This window comes from Mixophyes fleayi, chromosome 4 (genome assembly GCF_038048845.1).
Source record: "Mixophyes fleayi isolate aMixFle1 chromosome 4, aMixFle1.hap1, whole genome shotgun sequence".
Lineage (NCBI taxonomy): Eukaryota > Metazoa > Chordata > Amphibia > Anura > Limnodynastidae > Mixophyes > Mixophyes fleayi.
This window is the reverse complement of record NC_134405.1, coordinates 336,764,283-336,785,312: the sequence shown is the minus strand read 5'-3', so window position 1 is coordinate 336,785,312 and position 21,030 is coordinate 336,764,283. Positions and strand designations below refer to the sequence as shown.

The 21,030-nt window shown below is 45.1% G+C and overlaps 1 protein-coding gene and 1 long non-coding RNA gene across 2 annotated transcripts in view; both read right to left on the bottom strand.

The window, feature by feature from the left end:
• Nucleotides 1-16,132, bottom strand: part of LOC142150309 (poly(3-hydroxybutyrate) depolymerase-like) — a 65,560-nt gene extending 49,428 nt beyond the window's left edge. Inside the window, exon 1 of the mRNA XM_075205520.1 lies at nt 16,017-16,132. The gene's annotated coding sequence lies outside the window, so the exon portion shown is untranslated. The remainder of the gene's footprint in view (nt 1-16,016) is intronic.
• Nucleotides 16,133-16,320: 188 nt separating this feature from the next.
• LOC142150308 (uncharacterized) lies at nt 16,321-20,584 on the bottom strand. Its single transcript, XR_012691074.1, has 3 exons — nt 20,454-20,584; nt 17,238-17,409; nt 16,321-17,079 (listed from the first exon to the last, which is right to left on the bottom strand). It is a non-coding gene; the product is annotated as an uncharacterized LOC142150308 (long non-coding RNA).
• Between the last annotated feature and the right edge of the window lie 446 nt (nt 20,585-21,030).

The following is a 21,030-nucleotide window of genomic DNA, read 5'->3' as shown; positions in this document are numbered from 1 at the left end:
TCTCACCAATCATTAACCAGCGCTACAGCTAGAAGCAGGCTCCCACTAGAGCAGGGGGGGGGGGGGGCAATGAGCATGGAGACCCCCTCTCATAATGTGAACCAATACCACCCTACTCTTTTTTTATTATTATTTTTTTTTATTTCCGAGGTACATGACTCGGAATCACCCGGTGCAGTGCAAACTGTGCTGGGGAATTGGGACTTTGGACCCTTCCCAAAAGGGAAAGGGCCCTGTGCCTCCCCATCCTGTAGAAGCCAAAAGGCCCCAGAGAGGGAAAAAAAGGGAGATCTTCAGTCCCTCCTTTACTGAAGCTAGGGAGGGCCCCTTTATATCACCGACATAAAAGGCTCCCTCCAAAAGGAGGGAGCCTCAGATGACTTGGGGAAAGAGGGTCGCCCATAAGATCCTATACCCAAACCCCTACCAAATGTGGCAAAAACAAAGACACATAATCAAAAGAGTGCTTGGTACCAAGTGTAATAAATAAATAAATAAATAAGTGCCATAAGGCCCCAGCCTTTCGGACGGAAATATAAAAATGATGCTTGCACCCGGCCAACAGGCTAGGGCGAAAAAAATGGTGCTGCCTGAAAATTAAAGGTGCAGAGGGCCTTACTCTGTGCACAGGTGCCTCTTTCTCTCCACAATGCATTTTTGGGCATGTAGCAACTCGGGCTCCAGGCAGCCGGCCTCTTGGCCAGAGGACCAGGTGACGGCCCATCGCCTACAGGGGGGTGTCTTTAAGCCCCACTGCATCCATGGGCATGTACACCTACTCTTAGCCAAAAGGCCAAGAAGCACCTGTGTACCTGCTCGTTAATGCAAATATCTAATCAGCCAATCATGTGGCAGCAACACAATCATAAAAGCATGCAGACAGGCTGAAAAGGTTCAGTTGTTGTTCAGACCAAACACCAAAATGGGGAAGAAAAGTGATCCAAGTGAATTTGATCGTGGAATGATTGTTGATGCCAGACCGGGTGGTTTGATCATCTCAGAAAGTGCTGATCCCCTCTGGAGTTTACAGAGAACGGTGCGCAATGGTTCAAGCTGACAGTGAGGCGTCAGTAACTCAAATAACCAATGTGTTATAGCGGTGGTAGGCAGAGGGGCATGTCTGACTGCACAGCGCGTAGAGCCTGGAAATGCATGGGCTGCAGCAGCAGAAAACCGCACTGGGTTCAACTCCTGTCAGCTAAAAACCCTTTGATGAACAAGCCCGGTTATAATTATAATAACAAAATAACACATTGCATAATGGCTAACAGTACAGAGAGAACAGTTTTATATGTAAATTATATGCACAAAAGGGCAATCATGTGAAATCAAACTTCATCAAGACCTCCTAGTGTATGTTTAGCCAGTGCTTTCATTGTAATGTAGATCGCTGTATAACGATGGACTGTACTTAATAACGTGGTTGACCAGACAAGAGGTGTTTTCTCTCATCCATGCTACTTTCCAAAGGGGAACATCAAGCGTCGACCCTTTTTCATATGTTTCCGATTAAACAATACTGAGTACCTTACAAAACCTGGGAGAACCAACCTTCTCTATTTAAGTAGCTTTTACTGTCACATCATTTATACGTTTCCTGCGGCCAGAAATCGATGCGCTATGAGAGTTGAGGTGGAACAAGAAGATTTCAAATATGTTTTATTGCTCTTCATTGGGGAGTTATTACAGATGATCGAAATCCCCCCAAATCATGAAACATTGTTCAAAAGATGCAGAGTGAAAATTGTATATTTATTTTATAATGCTATTTGTAAATTATACTAATTAGGACCCATATATACCATCCATGTGTGTCTGTTATGTACAGTGTTATATAAAAGTGTTCACCCCCTCCCCCACTCTTCCCATTTTATTTTATTTTCTTCTCTTATATTATGTAATCAAAATGAATTTATATGGTAATTCTTAACACCGATCTAAATACATTTGACAAATATAAAATACATCTCTAAAGCTTTAGTTTAAATAATTGCAAAAAAAAAAAGAATGGTTGCATATATATTCACACCCTTATTTTTATACTTGGTAGAAACTCATTTAGCAGGAATTAAAGCCGTGAGTATATTTGGGCAATCTTCTACCTGCTTTGCACACCAAGAAACTGCAATTTTCGCCAATTCTGCTTTGTCATTTTCGGTTACAAGAGGACCCTTGGTGGGAAATTTTCAAACCATTCCACAGATTGGGAATGTGACTTAGCTTTGACCGGGCTACTCTGGAACAATGATTTGCTCGGTATTTAAGCCACTCCAATGTGGCATTTGCTGTATGCTTCGGCTCACTGACCGGCTGTTGACTGCAGCAGGTTTTCCTGCAAGATTTGGCTACATTTTAGTCTACTCATTTTGCCCTCGATTTTATCAAGTTTTCCAGTCCTTGATGCAAAGGAAAAATCCCATAACATTATACCACCAGCATGATTCAATGTAGGGATCGTTCTTTTGGAATCACGTGCTGCGTTAGATTTCTGCCTAGCATTGAAGCCAAACGTTCAATCTTGGTCTCATCAGGACAGATAATCTTTCTCCACTTGGTATAAAGATCTTCCCCATGCTTTCAGACAAATTCTAGGCAAGATTTCATGTAGCCAGGCTACTGTTATCCTATGGATAGTTTCTATCAACTCTGCAATGGAAAGCTAAACTGACAGAGCTGCCAGGCTCCTCTTGGTGGGTACCCTGACAAGTACCCTTCTTGGAGGGATATTCAGTTTTGTTCTAGACAAATTCACAGTTATGCCACATTATCTTAATTTCTTTATGATGGATGGGATGCTAAACAGTTTGGAAATCTCATTATAACCTTCTTCTGACCAGTGCTGATCATTAACATGTTCTATTTGAATTTTCTTTGAACTTCATGATGAAGCTTTGACCAACTGTAGGACCTCTCACAGACACGTATGTTTATTTTCAGATTACGTGAAACACTAATTGTACACAGGTGGGATACAATTACTTATGTGATCTCTGAAGACAACTAATTAGAGCAGGGTTTACTTGCGCAAAATGCTCAAGCAATTGTTATCTGTTTTATATTTGTAGTTACTTAAGAAAAATGTTTAGCTATTTTGTTTTGGCATTGTGGACTGTTATGTTTTTATCAGTGGTTGGGATTCTGGGATAAATCCATTATGATTCTATGATGTTAGAAAGTAAAATGTGTAAAAATCTCAAAGTGGTAAATACTTTTAATAGCCAAAAAAAGATGGCAAAATAGGAAAAATGAAAATCATGTGTTTTCCCTTGTGATCATTTTACGACACCATTTACATTTCAAATCCCCCCTCCAAATGCTGCACTTGCCCCTCTTCTTCAAGGATACTGGTCATGCATACTGCAGATACCCCAGACTGTTTGTGACTATTACACTGTTTCAATGTGAGCATATGTCTGCGACTCTCTAAAGCTAGTCTAGTCTGTGGATTATGGCAGATTCCAGGGGACTTGGGTTCTGGAAGTGAAGCTTGGGAAGGAAGACTGTTTTCAGTACAGAGGAATGCAGTTGTCCAGGGTATTCCATCTCCTATGGTCAGTAATGTGGATAAAAATGAAGCATCTAAATTGATAGCTGTGATTCAGGTCCAATCAGGTGCCTCATTCAATGCACACCTTAGGTTTGAGTCATTAAGGAACTTATACCGCAAATGGGTGCTATCGTCAGCAGAAAATACCCTGCGCTTGCCCAGACCCGGACGGTACGTAATAGAACGCAGCCACGTCCAAGTCACCTCTGAGTGCAAAGACACTTACTACAGCCACTGATTTAGGGGAGTGAGCAGGGTGGGGAATGGGCGAGCACACGTAGGCAATATACAGTAAGGGTGTTCTCGTACAGTCATGTCCAAGACAAACTCAGGTGCACACAGAAGTACGCTGGTTTTCTGCTTTATCTCTTGCTCCAACTAGGGGGCTAGTTTAAGTTCCAAGTACTAGTGCGGACGGCTGAGTACTCCCAGTTCTGAGCTGGTGTAAAATTAAAATTCTTTTGCAGAGTGGGCAAGGCCGCACCTGGCAAGGGACGCACCTCATTACAATCATTTCAAATCTCGTTCATGCGCTGCTCTGCAAAATGAGGTGCATCGTTGCACCTACTCTGTGACGCGCCAGGAACCGAACGCCCTGACTCCACCAAACGCCTCCCCGTTGTGTGCAGATGTCATTTCCTCTATAACTGTGACCATTCTGCCCTGCAAACCTATAACATTAATTGAGACTGCGGCTGCAAAAACCACTGCGGTTCCAGAGCTGCATTTGTGCTGCCGAACCGCCAATTTGCCCATTGTAAATCAAGAGGTGATGGCTGGATACTAAAATATAGTAAATTTAACTAACTCACATTTTCACAAACCATCCGACACCCATTTCACCTGCTACAGAATAGTCTGGCCCCAACTGCTGTTCCCTGTGTTAAATTAATTCATTAATGTTAAGAAAGACATCTACCATAAACATTTGTATATGATTTGTGTACATTATAAAAGACAAATATTTTCATTTTAAGCGTTATTAGACTATTAGAGCTACCAAAGTAAATACCATTTATATTTTATATCTGCACCAAGAAAGTTGGCATTTTGAAAATAATAATAATTTTTGTTCTATTGCCCCCTAAATATTGCTGCCTGCGACAGCTGCCCCAGTTTGCCTCCCCCTATGTACCCCCCAATCTTTAATAAATGTCATTATATCAGGACAGGGATCAAGAATTGGAAAAGAAATGGGCAAGAAATTGACCAGCGAGAGGATGGGAGTATTTATAAAAATATTCTGAGGACATTAACTTTTCAGTATATTTTCTACCCAGAAAATAATGCGGATCTCGGAGGCGAAAACACAGTAAGCTGCGTATTACACCTGTAATAATGCAGTTTAACAAAACATCAATGTTGTAATGCAGTTACATCACAGATTAAAGCATACATGCCTACTTTCAGCAAGTGTAGTCCGGGAGAGGGGTGTGACTAGAGGACGGGAGGGGGCCAAACACGTCATTTTGGCCCCGCCCCTGCGACGGAAATGCTGGGGTTAAAATGACGCGATTCACAGCAAAACGCGTCATTTATGCTAGGCAGTTGCGGGATGCAGGAGACTTGCTCTCCCGGGAGTCCGTGAGACCGACCCAATTTTCGAGAGTCTCCTGGACATTCCGGGAGAGTTGGCAAGTATGGATTAAAGGATAATCAGATTATCAGCAGTTGCTGATAAATGACACCAATATACATGAAGTCTGTACTGATTGTTGTTCTGCTATGCAGGCGCTCCTAATTAGTTACATTCATTTCATGCCATCTAATAGAAACTCATATTCCACAATGTACCCATCTCTTACACACACTGGACCTCAGTCACAATGTGTGCCGGAGCACACCAAATACCACTTTGGTTTTGCACTTGTCCGATTAGATGGCCTGTTCAGCGCTCTACAAGGTGCAATTTGCATGTCTGTTTTACGGTCTTTGAAGACACCTCCGCAAACTAGAAGGACGAGCGCCGTGCAAAAGTGTACTGTCACGTCCCTACTCCTAACACTTTACAAATATCCCTTTTATTAAATATAACTTTCGTTATCTCTCTAAAATATTACTCGTTTTAGCCTTAAATAAATCATAAAGTCAGGAGATGTTAGGACTGTCTATTTTACATGTGACACCTTTGTGTGTTTTAAGATTTTCATTTACGTTGTTTAATGGGAACCTCATTATAAGGACAGGAAACTATGGACTACAGCGGCACAGGCTCACCAAAACTGGACATTTGAAGACTGGAAAAACATTGCCTGATCTGCCGAATGTCGATTTCTGCTCCGACATGTAGATGGTATCCATCCCGCCTGTGTCAGTGGTACCCTGGCTGGATATGATTTATATATTATGCTAAATGTTTTCTATGTTCTTTTTTATTAATATAATTTTTATTACTACTTTTTTTTAAAAAAAAAGAAATATTCTGTCTCCTGACATATAGGAGCTTCTTGCAGAAACGGACGATTATTATGTGATTCAGCAACACTTCAGCTGTAAGTATAATCTAAATATATAAAACTAAAGCTCAACTAAACAAACTAAACATAATGCACATTGTCCCATTCTATCCTTGCCCACAAATATATAGGAATTGATGGCCGAAACCATTGAAATTTGGAATGATACTTTTAGTCCATGATGTATACGCGCTGCAGGAGAATGTGGCTGCGATGTGTTTCGGACTGTGTTTCGGACTCAACACACGTTTCACTATGCAGTATATATTTTATCTACTCATCTGAACATGTTGCCCATCATGACTATGAACAACCTGTACTCTGTTGTCATCTATGTAGGATTAATGGAGAAAGAAACACAGAATGTCAATAATGACAATAGAGTCTCATATGGACGAAAGCACTTAGACGCATATATGTGGCAGTAAGTGAGGTTAACCTTACCTGCAAGTAAGATGCCCCATCCCAGGCCGACCAATGAGGAAGGAAGGGGAGTGCCTGGAGATCTGTCTATATAAGTCCTAGCATGTCACATGCCCTTTCTCATTCACTGCTCGAGATCCCACCCACCCATGCCCTTTATAGACCTCCCTGCTTCCGTGGCGTATGAGTTTTAATCTGATTCTTCCCCACGCCACAGAGCAGGCACAGTTGGTAGGAAGTCACTGTGGGCAGTGGCTGATCGTTACTGTCACTCACCGGACTGTGAGTGCTTCTTCCCGTATATTTAGGAACCGTGGCCGTCCTCCATCCTGAGGGTCTGCGCATGCGCAGCCCTTTCAAACCCTTCAGTACCTGTTCCTTTAACTTAATTGGCAGATCAGGCAACACTCCCTATATTAAGCACCTGTGGTCAATACCACGTTGCCTGATCTTGGAGTCTCATTCCCCATGAGCCTCTGAAGGTGTTCCTGTGTTTCCTCGTGTATTCAGCGCTGCTGATTCCTGTGGTTTCCAGACCACTTCTACTCCTGTGGTTTCCAGACCACTTCTACCCCTGTGGTTTCCAGACCACTTCAACCTCCTGTGTTTCATCGTGACTGTTAGCTGATTCCTATCCGCTGCCTCCGTGCACTACAGTCTTCAATCTACTTCAACTCTGCTGTGGTTCATCGTGACTGTTAGCTGATTCCTATCCGCTGCCTCCGTGCACTACAGTCTTCCAACCACTTCAACACTCCTGTGTTTCATCGTGACTGTTAGCTGATTCCTATCCGCTGCCTTCGTGCACTACAGTCTTCAATCTACTTCAACTCGTCTGTGTTTCATCGTGACTGTTTGGCTGATTCCTATCTGCTGCCTCCGTGCGCTTCAGTCTTCAGCTCATCTCATCTCTCCCGTGTTTCCTCGAGACTGCTACAACTGATTTCTATCCGCTGCTCTCCGTGCTCAACAGTTCCAGCTCAGCTCTGCTCTCCCGTGTTTCATCGTGGCTGCACCTGCTGGTTGCTACCCGCTACCTCCGTGTACCTGCAGAGTCCTGCTGACTGCTACTCCTCAGTTCTACTCGTGTCTACAACAGCTGATCCGCCCTCCGTGCTTCTCAGTGTTCCTGCTGGTCTCTACTCGCCAGTCTGCATCGGATCTGCGCCTCACTGCTTTCATCTCGTCTAGACCATCGCTACTCTTCAGGGTCCTCCAGGAGTCCAGTTCTACATACTACTGCTTCCTGAGTATTTGTTCCCCTGCTGGTCTACCTACCTGTGCGCTGCACCTACTTGATTACCGCTTCACCCTTCAGGGACTTCGCATCCTGCCGGCCTCCAGCCGTTCAGGTATCTCTGCACTCCTGTCTGACAGCCTGCTCCTGAATCACGGTATGCATACTTCTCATTGACTGTGCTGGTGTATTGCATATCTTGCTGGACTGAGTTTGTTCTCCTCTGGAGTTTACTATCCGCTGGGACTATTACCATCATTGACTGTGTTATCTTTTGCCCGGATAGTTTCAGTGACTTTCTATTATTGCAGTGCTGTTCAGTCATTACTATATTGTGCATGTTATTGTGGATCAAGTTTAAGGTGCCCGTGTATCCTCTGTATTGCAGTCTCTCCCCGTGCTCCTCCTCACATATATATTCAGTGGTACAACTTGCTAGAGGCAGACCACTGATCCCTGTTTCCTGTGTCACCTGTTCCAGTATCCTCTCACATAGCAGTGGTACAACTTGCTAAACGCAGACCACTGACTCCCCGGATACCTCCACTTGGATTCCATTCCTTTACTCAGACAGCGGTACAACTTGCTATCCGCAGACCGCTGACTCTCATCACCTCCTCGTTTCTGTTGGACATTCCTCCTCACTATAGCAGTGGTACAACTTGCTACCGCAGACCACTGACTACCCTCACGTGTCCTTTGTCCATACAGTTCCTCGTGTATTACTACATCCATATTACCAGTGCTGCTAGTCATAGACTTTCCTGAGCATCTCTATCATCTGCTATTTCCTGTTCCGTGATCCCCCTGCTACCAGAGTACCATATTACCATCTATACTGCTCTGGTAAGCCTATCACCTGGTGATCCCTGGGTAAAGACTCCTAGTGCCCGTGACAGTAAGATCAGGCCATGACAGACCCAGATACGGAACCTACAGCCAAAGAGATGCTGCAGCATCTGGTCACCCGTGTGGAGCAACAGGATGCTCGCCAACAGCTGTTACTTCAATGCTACCAGTCGTTAGCCTCCCAAGGACCATCTGGACAGCCTGTTACAGCTAATGTTGAAGCTCCTGTGCTTTCCTCCGTTTCCCCAGTGCCATCCCAGGTGTCTATAGCTCCCACGCTTCACCTGCCTACTCCGTCAAAGTACGATGGAGACCCCAAAACTTGTAGGGGTTTTCTTAACCAATGCTCAGTTCATTTTGAGCTCCAACCTCAAAATTTTTCTACCCACCGTTCCAGAGTGGCCTATCTTATCTCATTGTTTTCTGGACAAGCTCTGGCTTGGGCCTCCCCTCTGTGGGAGAGAAACGATCCTGTATTACAAGATAGTGCCAAATTCATTTCTATGTTCCGAAGTGTGTTCGATGAACCAGGTCGTGTGACCTCCGCTGCTTCCAGCATTCTTCGTTTACATCAAGGTTCTCATACAGTAGGCCAGTACGTCATTCAATTTAGGATATTAGCCTCTGAACTTCAGTGGAACACTGAAGCATTAATTGCCGCCTTCTGGCAGGGGCTCTCCGATAAAATTAAAGATGCACTGACTACCCAAGAGCTTCCTTCGTCACTAGAAGATTTGATCTCTCTTTGCCATCGTGTAGACATGAGGTTTCGTGAAAGAGAATCTGAGAAAACAACTTCAGTTAAAGCACCTCTTCGCTCAACCCCTCAGTTTCGTCCAGCTTCACCTTCCGTGATTCCCATGGAGATAGGACGTTCCAAATTATCTTTAGAAGAGAGGAAACGAAGAGTAAAGAATAGACTTTGTATCTATTGTGCTGATTCCACACATATGCTCAGTTCTTGCCCTAAGAAATCGGGAAATGCCAGGCCCTAACTAGTTTTGGAGAGGTGAAGTTAGGGTCCCTGGAGTCCTCTCCATCTTCTATGAAATTAAAAGTCTGCGCTTTTGATGTTACGATTTCCTTTGCTACCAAATCCTTTGAGTCTCAGGCACTGATTGATTCTGGAGCAGCAGGAAATTTCATTTCTAAATCCCTAGTGAATCAATGGTCCCTACCAGTGATTACTTTGAAAACACCGATTACTGTGACGGCTATAGATGGATCACGTCTTATCAATGGTCTCATCACTCAGAGTACGTCGCCAGTAACACTTCAGATCGGTGTGCTACACCATGAAGAGATCTCGTTTTTAATTCTTCCAGTTACGACAAGTCCGATTGTCTTAGGCCTTCCATGGCTTCAATGTCATTCTCCCCAGATTGACTGGCGCACTCCTCAAGTTACGTCTTGGGGAGCTGAATGTCACCATCGTTGTCTTTCTCAAGTCATTCCTCTTAAAGTACAGCAATCTTCCATCTCATCTTCCTCACCGGGACTCCCTCCTCAGTATGCTTCATTTGCCGATGTTTTTGATAAAGCTCAGTCTGAACGTCTTCTTCCTCATCGTTCTTGGGATTGTCCGATCGATCTTCTACCTGGCAAGACTCCTCCTAGGGGTCGGGTCTATCCACTTTCGTTACCTGAAACTCAAGCCACATCTGAGTACATCCAGGAGAATCTCCAGCGAGGGTTTATTCGACCTTCCACCTCTCCCGCTGGAGCCGGATTCTTCTTCGTAAAAAAGAAGGATGGATCACTACGCCCCTGCATAGATTTTCGTGGACTCAATGCCATTACTATTAAGAATCGGTATCCCATTCCGTTGATCACTGAGTTATTTGATCGCATCAAGGGAGCTCGGATCTTTACCAAGTTGGATCTTCGTGGTGCCTATAATTTAATTAGAATCCGTCCCGGTGACGAATGGAAGACAGCGTTCAACACCAGAGATGGGCATTATGAATATCTAGTAATGCCTTTCGGGTTGTGCAATGCCCCCGCTGTTTTCCAAGGCTTCGTTAATGAGATCTTTCGGGACTTATTATATGTATGTGTCGTTGTCTACCTGGACGACATATTGATCTTCTCACAGCACCTGCCTTCTCATCACCAACATGTGGCAGAGGTCCTTTCCAGACTCCGGAAAAATTCATTATTCTGTAAACTAGAAAAATGTTCATTTGAGTTGCCCCAGATTCCATTTTTGGGGTATATTGTTTCCGGAGTTGGCCTGAAGATGGATCCAGACAAGGTGAATGCTGTATTACATTGGCCCCAGCCAACTACTCTTCGTGCTATCCAGCGTTTTTTAGGTTTCGCCAATTACTATAGACGCTTCATTCAAGACTTCTCGTCCATTGCATCTCCTATTGTGGCCCTGACTCGTAAAGGGGCCAATACTAAGCAATGGTCATCTGAGGCCCTCCAAGCCTTTCAAATTCTTAAAGAGTCCTTCTCCTCTGCTCCCATTCTTCGACAGCCTGATGTGACACTTCCCTTCTTCCTAGAAGTAGATGCCTCTAATGTGGGCTTAGGAGCCATTCTCTCCCAACGCTCGGAGCAACGAAAATTCCATCCTTGTGCCTTTTACTCTCGGGGTCTCCTGCCTGCAGAGAGAAATTACACGATTGGGGACAAGGAGTTGCTGGCTATCAAAGTTGCATTAGAGGAGTGGAGATACTTATTGGAAGGAGCTCGTCAACCGGTGACGATTTTCACAGATCATAAGAACCTGTCATACCTACAGTCTGCCCAATGCTTGAATCCTCATCAAGCAAGATGGTCTCTTTTCTTTTCCCGTTTCGAATTAATCATAACCTTCAAACCAGCTGCCAAGAACAAGAAAGCTGACGCTCTATCTCGAGCTTTTGTGACGTCCTCTGATGTTGAAGAGGTTTCTAACCATTCTATATTAGACCCCAAATGTATTTCGCTGGCTGCTTCTTCCACCAAAGTGCTACCATTTGGGAAGACCCTCGTGCCTCCTACTCTGAGGAGGAAAATCCTTTCGTGGTTTCATTCTTCTCGTTTTTCTGGACATGCTGGGGAACGCAAGACCTTTGAGATTCTCTCTCGAAGTTACTGGTGGCCCTCGATGAGAAGAGACGTCAAAGAGTTTGTTGCTTCCTGTGAATTGTGTTCTCAGTTTAAATCCTCCCGCAGAACTCCAGCGGGGTTGCTGCAACCACTACCCATTCCGTCCAAGCCCTGGACCCATATTAGTATGGACTTTGTTACTGATTTGCCATCTAGTAAAAATTGTAATACTATTTGGGTAGTGGTAGACAGATTTTCGAAGATGGCTCATTTTGTCCCTTTGTCTGGTTTGCCTTCCTCGTCTACTCTGGCTGAACATTTCGTTAAAGAAATCTTTCGTATCCATGGATGTCCGTCTGAGATTGTGTCAGATAGAGGAGTACAATTCGTTTCCAGATTCTGGCGGGCCCTTTGTAAAACCTTGGGCATACGATTAGCACTCTCATCTTCTTACCATCCGCAATCAAACGGACAAACTGAACGGGTCAATCAAGATCTCGAGACCTTTATAAGGATGTTCTCATCAGCCAATCAAGACAACTGGGTAGAATTGCTTCCTTGGGCTGAATTCGCCCATAACAACATGTACCATGAGTCATCGTCCAAAACTCCATTCTTTGTGGTTTACGGTCACCATCCGTCTTTTCCGGAATTTCCTGCCCTCCCTCCCACCCAAGTTCCTGCTGTAGAGACTGTTTGTCAGACCTTCAAAAACATCTGGTCTCAGGTCAAAACCTGTTTAAAGAAGACATCTTTCAAATATAAGTCTTTCGCAGATAAGAAGAGGCGGGCTATTCCACCACTAAAAATTGGAGATCGTGTCTGGTTATCTACCAAAAATATTCGTTTGAAGGTCCCATCTATGAAATTCGCTCCTCGTTTTATTGGTCCATATAGGATCATTCAAGTAATAAATCCAGTTTGTGTCAAACTTCTACTTCCTAAGAATCTTCGTATTTCCAATGCCTTCCATGTGTCCTTGCTCAAACCTCTCATCATCAACCGTTTCTCGACTCCTCCTTCAGCACCTCAGCCAGTTCAAGTTCATCAGGAGGAAGATTTCGAGATTACTCAGGTATTGGACGCAAAAATTTCGCGAGGAGTTCTCCGTTTCCTCGTTCATTGGAAGAGCTTTGGTCCTGAGCAGCGTTCATGGATCAAAGCTGAAGATCTCAACGCCCCAGCTCTTCTTAAGAAGTTTTATTCCAAAAATCCGGACAAGCCCGGTTCCAGGCGTTCTGTGCCCACCTTTAAAAGGGGGGGTACTGTCACTCACCGGACTGTGAGTGCTTCTTCCCGTATATTTAGGAACCGTGGCCGTCCTCCATCCTGAGGGTCTGCGCATGCGCAGCCCTTTCAAACCCTTCAGTACCTGTTCCTTTAACTTAATTGGCAGATCAGGCAACACTCCCTATATTAAGCACCTGTGGTCAATACCACGTTGCCTGATCTTGGAGTCTCATTCCCCATGAGCCTCTGAAGGTGTTCCTGTGTTTCCTCGTGTATTCAGCGCTGCTGATTCCTGTGGTTTCCAGACCACTTCTACTCCTGTGGTTTCCAGACCACTTCTACCCCTGTGGTTTCCAGACCACTTCAACCTCCTGTGTTTCATCGTGACTGTTAGCTGATTCCTATCCGCTGCCTCCGTGCACTACAGTCTTCAAACCACTTCAACTCTGCTGTGTTTCATCGTGACTGTTAGCTGATTCCTATCCGCTGCCTCCGTGCACTACAGTCTTCAATCTACTTCAACTCTGCTGTGGTTCATCGTGACTGTTAGCTGATTCCTATCCGCTGCCTCTGTGCACTACAGTCTTCCAACCACTTCAACCCTCCTGTGTTTCATCGTGACTGTTAGCTGATTCCTATCCGCTGCCTCCGTGCACTACAGTCTTCAATCTACTTCAACTCGTCTGTGTTTCATCGTGACTGTTTGGCTGATTCCTATCTGCTGCCTCCGTGCGCTTCAGTCTTCAGCTCATCTCATCTCTCCCGTGTTTCCTCGAGACTGCTACAACTGATTTCTATCCGCTGCTCTCCGTGCTCAACAGTTCCAGCTCAGCTCTGCTCTCCCGTGTTTCATCGTGGCTGCACCTGCTGGTTGCTATCCGCTACCTCCGTGTACCTGCAGAGTCCTGCTGACTGCTACTCCTCAGTTCTACTCGTGTCTACAACAGCTGATCCGCCCTCCGTGCTTCTCAGTGTTCCTGCTGGTCTCTACTCGCCAGTCTGCATCGGATCTGCGCCTCACTGCTTTCATCTCGTCTAGACCATCGCTACTCTTCAGGGTCCTCCAGGAGTCCAGTTCTACATACTACTGCTTCCTGAGTATTTGTTCCCCTGCTGGTCTACCTACCTGTGCGCTGCACCTACTTGATTACCGCTTCACCCTTCAGGGACTTCGCATCCTGCCGGCCTCCAGCCGTTCAGGTATCTCTGCACTCCTGTCTGACAGCCTGCTCCTGAATCACGGTATGCATACTTCTCATTGACTGTGCTGGTGTATTGCATATCTTGCTGGACTGAGTTTGTTCTCCTCTGGAGTTTACTATCCGCTGGGACTATTACCATCATTGACTGTGTTATCTTTTGCCCGGATAGTTTCAGTGACTTTCTATTATTGCAGTGCTGTTCAGTCATTACTATATTGTGCATGTTATTGTGGATCAAGTTTAAGGTGCCCGTGTATCCTCTGTATTGCAGTCTCTCCCCGTGCTCCTCCTCACATATATATTCAGTGGTACAACTTGCTAGAGGCAGACCACTGATCCCTGTTTCCTGTGTCACCTGTTCCAGTATCCTCTCACATAGCAGTGGTACAACTTGCTAACGCAGACCACTGACTCCCCGGATACCTCCACTTGGATTTCATTCCTTCACTCAGACAGCGGTACAACTTGCTATCCGCAGACCGCTGACTCTCATCACCTCCTCGTTTCTGTTGGACATTCCTCCTCACTATAGCAGTGGTACAACTTGCTACCGCAGACCACTGACTACCCTCACGTGTCCTTTGTCCATACAGTTCCTCGTGTATTACTACATCCATATTACCAGTGCTGCTAGTCATAGACTTTCCTGAGCATCTCTATCATCTGCTATTTCCTGTTCCGTGATCACCCTGCTACCAGAGTACCATATTACCATCTATACTGCTCTGGTAAGCCTATCACCTGGTGATCCCTGGGTAAAGACTCCTAGTGCCCGTGACAGTTACAGTGTTATTGTGGTACCCCAAAGCCCTGTTGAACAGCACAGAGGAGGGCATAAACGCTTTTAAAATGCAGGGATACAAGGGGTTAATTGTGCTCCTGAAAACTTGTGCCCCAAATTACAGGAGGAGGATGAAGGCCCTGATTGGCTGGGGGAGTAACAGGAAGAGGATGTGCAGGAAGGAGGAGAAGGAGAGAGCAGCATGGTAGAAGGAACAAGGGGGAGGACGTGCAGCCGAGCAGAGACAAGAGTGAGCTGCTGCCAGAACTGTGACATTGCCAGCAAAGCGGAAGGAGAACAGCTGGGGACACGCAGCGGGGTGCCAAAGACAGTCTCCACTAACTGCAGAACCGTCTCAAGGTAAAACCCTAGCCTGCAGTGTACTGCACACACCCCAGTGTCAGAGGGAAGAGTGATGAGAGAATCTATCCAAAACTGACATTGCATTCTTGTACAAGGAAGGATTGTGAGAGCTTTTCCCCCAGATCATACCTTTACACAGGCTGCAGGGAACAATTAAGACGGTCGTTTCAGCTATATCCTGTGTGTGTGCTGATATTTGGACACCTGCCCTGTTGCAGAGCACATGTGCTGATAGAGATTCATTGACTGTTGAGAGAACAGCGCCATCTTGTGGCTGAAATGAGCAACAGCCCTGCTTTCTACTATAATACTTAACCCTTGATGGAAACCTCTGCAGGACATTGGAACACGACCAAATTTATGTGGACAGGTCAGCCCAGGACTGAGTGGAAAATATGGTAACGTTACCGGGGATAATATTGGTGCACCAAATGTTTTAGATGATGTTAATGTTATGTGATTTACCTAAGAATTGATTTATTAATAATAAAGGTGTGATATTCAGTGTTAGTTGTACCGCTGCAATTCAAGTTAACTCAGCAGTAGATGCTAAAAGTGTGGCGCCTGACCCATAGGGAATAGCACGGTACCCCAAACACCTGAATAAGAAGTAGCCCTCTAGTGGGCGCGGTAGTGACCGTAAGAGTCTTGATGGGTTATTATTGATAGATTTTGCATCATCACCAGTCAGATATTGTTAACGTGAATGTAGTAACTGTGATTACCAGTGTGCCTTATTAGACAATGTGCTTTGAAGATGTTATCGTTATTCTGCCTTATACTCACCAGGTGTATGTCATATGTTAAATGCTATTGTGCTCTATGCTGATCAGACGCATTATTTTGTCATTACTATTGAGCTGAAGGGGTCAGTGGCGCGGTGTCTTACCGAAACTATCCTTACTGCATTCTCAATAAACCCAAGTTGTTTGACCAATCCTTGTCCCTTTCATTGAAGTATTTATCTCCTGACCACCAGATATCCGAACAGAAAAGAACCTGACTCGTGTCTGGAGCACAAGGTAAGGGAAGGATTCCCATCAGTACTCGACCACCACATTATTGCTGTTTGACCACAGTTGCTACCCGCATCGAGGAACGTGACGCGGTCCTTTTTGATGAGGATCCCTTGGTCCGCATCTGAGGGCGCCCATTGCGTAGTCGATATTGGGTTAAGTCACTCTTGTGTCAAAATTAGCGTTGGCCAGGCAGTTTAGCATGTGTCCCGGTTACGTGGAGTAGGCCGTCAGCCATCCACGCTTGGTTCCAAATATCAGTTTGATTTAGCTGCCTCACAGTTCACTTTCACCGCCATTTATTTAATAATTAATAAACTGTGACCTTCTTTAGCCACTTTCATAAGTCTCAGTGTCTTTATTATTAGATAAGTTAAGTAAGCTTGTATATGTCATTAGGAGATTATGGTTAAGAGAGTGAAACACATCCAGGTTATGCAGTTTATATATTTTTTGCGATATGTTGCTGTTATTTCAGCTATCTGTGCCTTATCCCCTCAGGGACCCCGCACCTGTCTCGGTGCCTCCTGAGCTCTGGGGGCTATAGGAGCAGAGCCAGGTCCTGAGTCCTCTGCTTCCTTAGGCTCAGGCTCACTGGGGTCAGATGCAGGGACAGGTCCTGGAGCCACGTCAAGCAGCCGATTCAGTATGGCTGCAGGGATTGGCCAACCCCATTTATAGCGTTCAAAATGCTCTCCATCAGGCCCTTTTTCTCCGTGTTAGTTGGCGCTCCTTCCTGGTGCTTCGTCTACCAAAGGCTGCGATTGATGGTTATTAGGAGCTCTTTGGTGATCTGGTCCCATTTATCTATGGCTTCCAGTGACCGCACAGATGGACAATGTGCAGGACCAGCAGGCGGTGAGGAGGGCGGGGTCTCTGACAGCTCCTCCTCCTGCTCCTCTGACTGGTCACTCACAGTGGGTGGTGGCTCCGCATCTAAGAAAAAGTGAATAAAATATCTTAAACCAAATTGATTTGGAGTTATCCATTTAATCCTGGAAAAGAAAACAAGGGTAGAGAGTGAACAATGGTACAGGAATATACACAAGTCTAGTGGTGTTATATTCTATATTGTACACAATAAGGGTAATTACCTGATTCTGTTTGTTGTGGTTTTGCAGGGGGGCCTGCGACACTCTCCACTAGCCCGACCCCCTCATCTTCCTGGACAGCTATGCAGGCTAACGCGGTCAGCTTGAGAGACAGAGGTCCAAAGAGACAATGGGACTACCGTGATGGGGCTGCTACCAGAGTTTGTCTGGTCACCTGGTAACAGAAGGAAAGCTAATTAATTGACAATGTAATGTATTGTCTTCTAAGACTGAAGTAATGTGGAGATGTTACAATCAGTTGTGGGCAGCACGGTGGCTCCGTGGTTAGCACTTCTGCCTCACAGCGCTGGGGTCATGAGTTCAATTCCTGACCATGGCCTTATCTGTGAGAAGTTTGTATGTTCTCCCCGTGTTTGCGTGGGTTTCCTCCGGGTGCTCCGGTTTCCTCCCATACTCCAAAAAGATACTAGTAGGTTAATTGGCTGCTATCAAAATTGTCCCTAGTCTCTGTGTGTGTGTGTGTGTGTGTGTGTGTCTTAAGAAAGTTACACTGTAAGCTTCAATGGGGCAGGGACTGATGTGAATGAGTTCTCTGTACAGCGCTGCGGAATCAATGGCGCTATATAAATAGATGATGATGATGATGAATCAGCGGCTAATTCACATGGTGGTATTGCTGATTGGCCGCATGTCACTACCCCTTCAAATCACCCTGGCTCTTGGTCCCTTTGTGTGGGGGACCCCTCGTCCTGCTTTATGGGGGCACGTCCTTGTAAGCCCGGGCTGATTGCTCCCGCCGCCACCATACTTTCATTATTTAAAAAACTTGGACCTGTTTTTTACCAAAATCAAGTTGTTGTCAGTGTGATTATATTATAGATAAGGTTTTAGCTGTTAAGTTAACAAGTAAAGAGGTTTGGTGCAATTAAAGAGGTAAATCAATGGTATGTAGTTTAATACACAGTACAGAGGTACATCCCCCAAACACCTATCAGATACTCTTATCTGCATGTGAATGTGACATTCATGAAAATGTAAACTAGGAGGAGTACAGCATTTCCATCCCATTACTGATGTGTTCTGGTAAATAAATGTCCGTAGTGTATCCGATACTTTAAGAGATGGCTGATAGCGGGTCAGCGCGGTGGGTCAGCGCTGGGCTCATGAGTTCAGTTCCCATCCAGGGCCTTATCTGTGTGAAGTTTGTATGTTCTACCCTCTGGGTGCTCCGGTTTCCAGGTATGACCATCGAGAAGGACTCAGAAGTCCATGTTTAGCACATTTACATTAATGGTGAGAACACGTTTTCATGATTATTATCATTAATAAGCACCTGTTTTCCCCAGTAAGCTGCCTCTGCTACAAGGAATGAAATCCAGCATCAAGCTGCCCCCCTGGGTCTGCCAGAAGCGAGGTAGAAAAAGCAGCAATGTCTGACATTATATAGAAGGATAACAGAGCAGGATATTAGAAGGATGTAAAAGTAGTGGAAATTAATAAGGGGGGATGTAGTAAAGTGTTACAAGTTTGGATGTTTCTCTCTCCACCATACACAGGTGAATCTGTATACCTGAAAAAGTGCCTTTATTGGGGCAGTTCCAAAACCCAGAATAAATGGCGCAGTGTAGGAGTGTTTTTATGTGAAGGGGGACAAATGAAAATGTATTACACCCCACATAGTCTGCAGTTTGTATATGATGTTTATTGTCAGACATCCCCGCTCCCCAATCATTGATAATCATTCCTTCTGCTTTCCTCATCATAAAACTTACTGAGCCACCCTATCTACCCAGCCATGACTCTGGTGGGGACTGTCCTACATAACCAGGGACTGCCGGGGCATATGGGTAAGGCCATAGTTGTCCTTCCCCTTTGAAGATGGGCCCATATAGAGTTCTCTAATGTGGTGGATTAAACCCTGTGGGCTCTGGGTGGAGATAATGTCACCCCACTCTATGTGTCTCACTCTGAATTCCATAATATGTACTGTGGGACCTTCCTGAACCTTCATTGTCATCAGGAAATACAGCAACCCCTTCACCTATGATATATATTCCATATATTCAACAATGAACATTCATCATCATCATCACCATTTATTTATATAGCGCCACTGATTCTGCAGCAATGTACAGAGAACTCATTCACATCAGTCCCTGCCACATTGGACCCCAGAACTGTGAGGCAGAAGTGCTAACCACTAAGCCACCGTGCTGCCCACATTAAGAACATATCCCCATGTTTATTGGAACATGGGCTGAGCTCCACACTCCAAGGTCATTCTTACACAACTGAGCTTGGATGGGCAGCTCCTAAACACCCCCCATTATAATCTGCCACAGCAGTGTCCTTATTTTATCAGGTCTGCCTCTTTCAACAGGCCCTGGTGACATCACGCACTGTGACATCACGCACTTGACATCATAGTGAGTGACCACACTGTCCAGGGACAGTGCAGAGAGGCAGCTCAGAGAGAGCGAGGAAGTCAAACACACAGCAGTGTTTTTGATAGGTCTGTCATTTGGACGCTGTTTACAGGAGTTATGAGGTGAGGTCTAATTGTGAAGGTGCATGTGACAAGTATGAGAGAACCTGTTAATGTTTAGAGCACAGCACAGAGTATATCAGGAGATGAGTGATGTGTTAGTGAGGACAGGGCTGCATGTGACAGGGGCAGTGACATGATGTGTGGATGGGTAATGGAGGCAGCAGGAAGCCACAGACTGAGAGTTATATAGTGGAATGAGCAGGTGCCCCAGCAGCACAGAGTATATCAGGAGATGAGTGATGTGTTAGTGAGGACAGGGCTGCATGTGACAAGGGCAGTGACATGATGTGAGGAGGGGAATGGAGGCAGCAGGAAGCCACTGAGAGTTATATAGTAGAAGGAGCAGGTGCCCCAGCAGCACAGAGTATTTCATGAGATGATTTTGTGGAAGTTGTAGGAGGCAGTGACCTGTCCTCTCCCTGATAATAATATATAGCCCACTGCCCACTGTAGATTCTCCTTTCCTGTATGTAATTTTAAATATTTATTTTATTTTATGTTGCACATTTTAAAATGCATTGAATGTGACTATCTAAATGTAAATATTCCATCATTCACTCTTTACAGAGATGATTTCTATTACGTGCTGTTTCTGAACCCTTTTTCTTCTTATGGCAAGGGGGAAACATTTGTATTATCAGCAGACATTAAAGGATAACGCCACAAAAAGCTAATATTATATTATAATAAAAGAAAAAAATGAAACGTACCTGCACTCACCAAATCTGGTGCGTCCTGTGATGCCTGTAACGGCTGAAACAGGAAATCCCTTATTATGGTCGGGGTGGGATTTTTTTTTCCAAAGTTCTAGTGGTGTTGTCAAGGGCCCTGACCCCGTAGATGTCACACTCACAACCTGTAACTGATAGTTATTTGTAGCCAGGGATCCCTTTTCCTGTTGCTCACAGATCAGAGTATGCCTGGCTGTTTGTCTGGCATTGGTGTACATTAAATAAGCAGGTAAATAAGAATGTATTCTCTACTTGTCTATCCAGGTCGAATTATGATGAGCTTGAGACCCTGTGGAAACAACTGGGGGAGAGCAAGCAAGTGGAGGCAGAAGAACAATGGCTGAAGCAGCAGTTGGTATGACAACTATCTATAACCATTTGTATACATCCAAACATACACGCATACTTGCCAACATTTTTTTTTCTTTTTCCGGGAGATGCCGGCTGGGACGTGGGCGTGCAGGGGGCGGGGCTGCGAAATCGCGTCATTTTGGCCCCGCCCCCGTGACGGAATGACGCAAATCGCGTCATTTTACAGCGGGGGCGGGGCTAAACG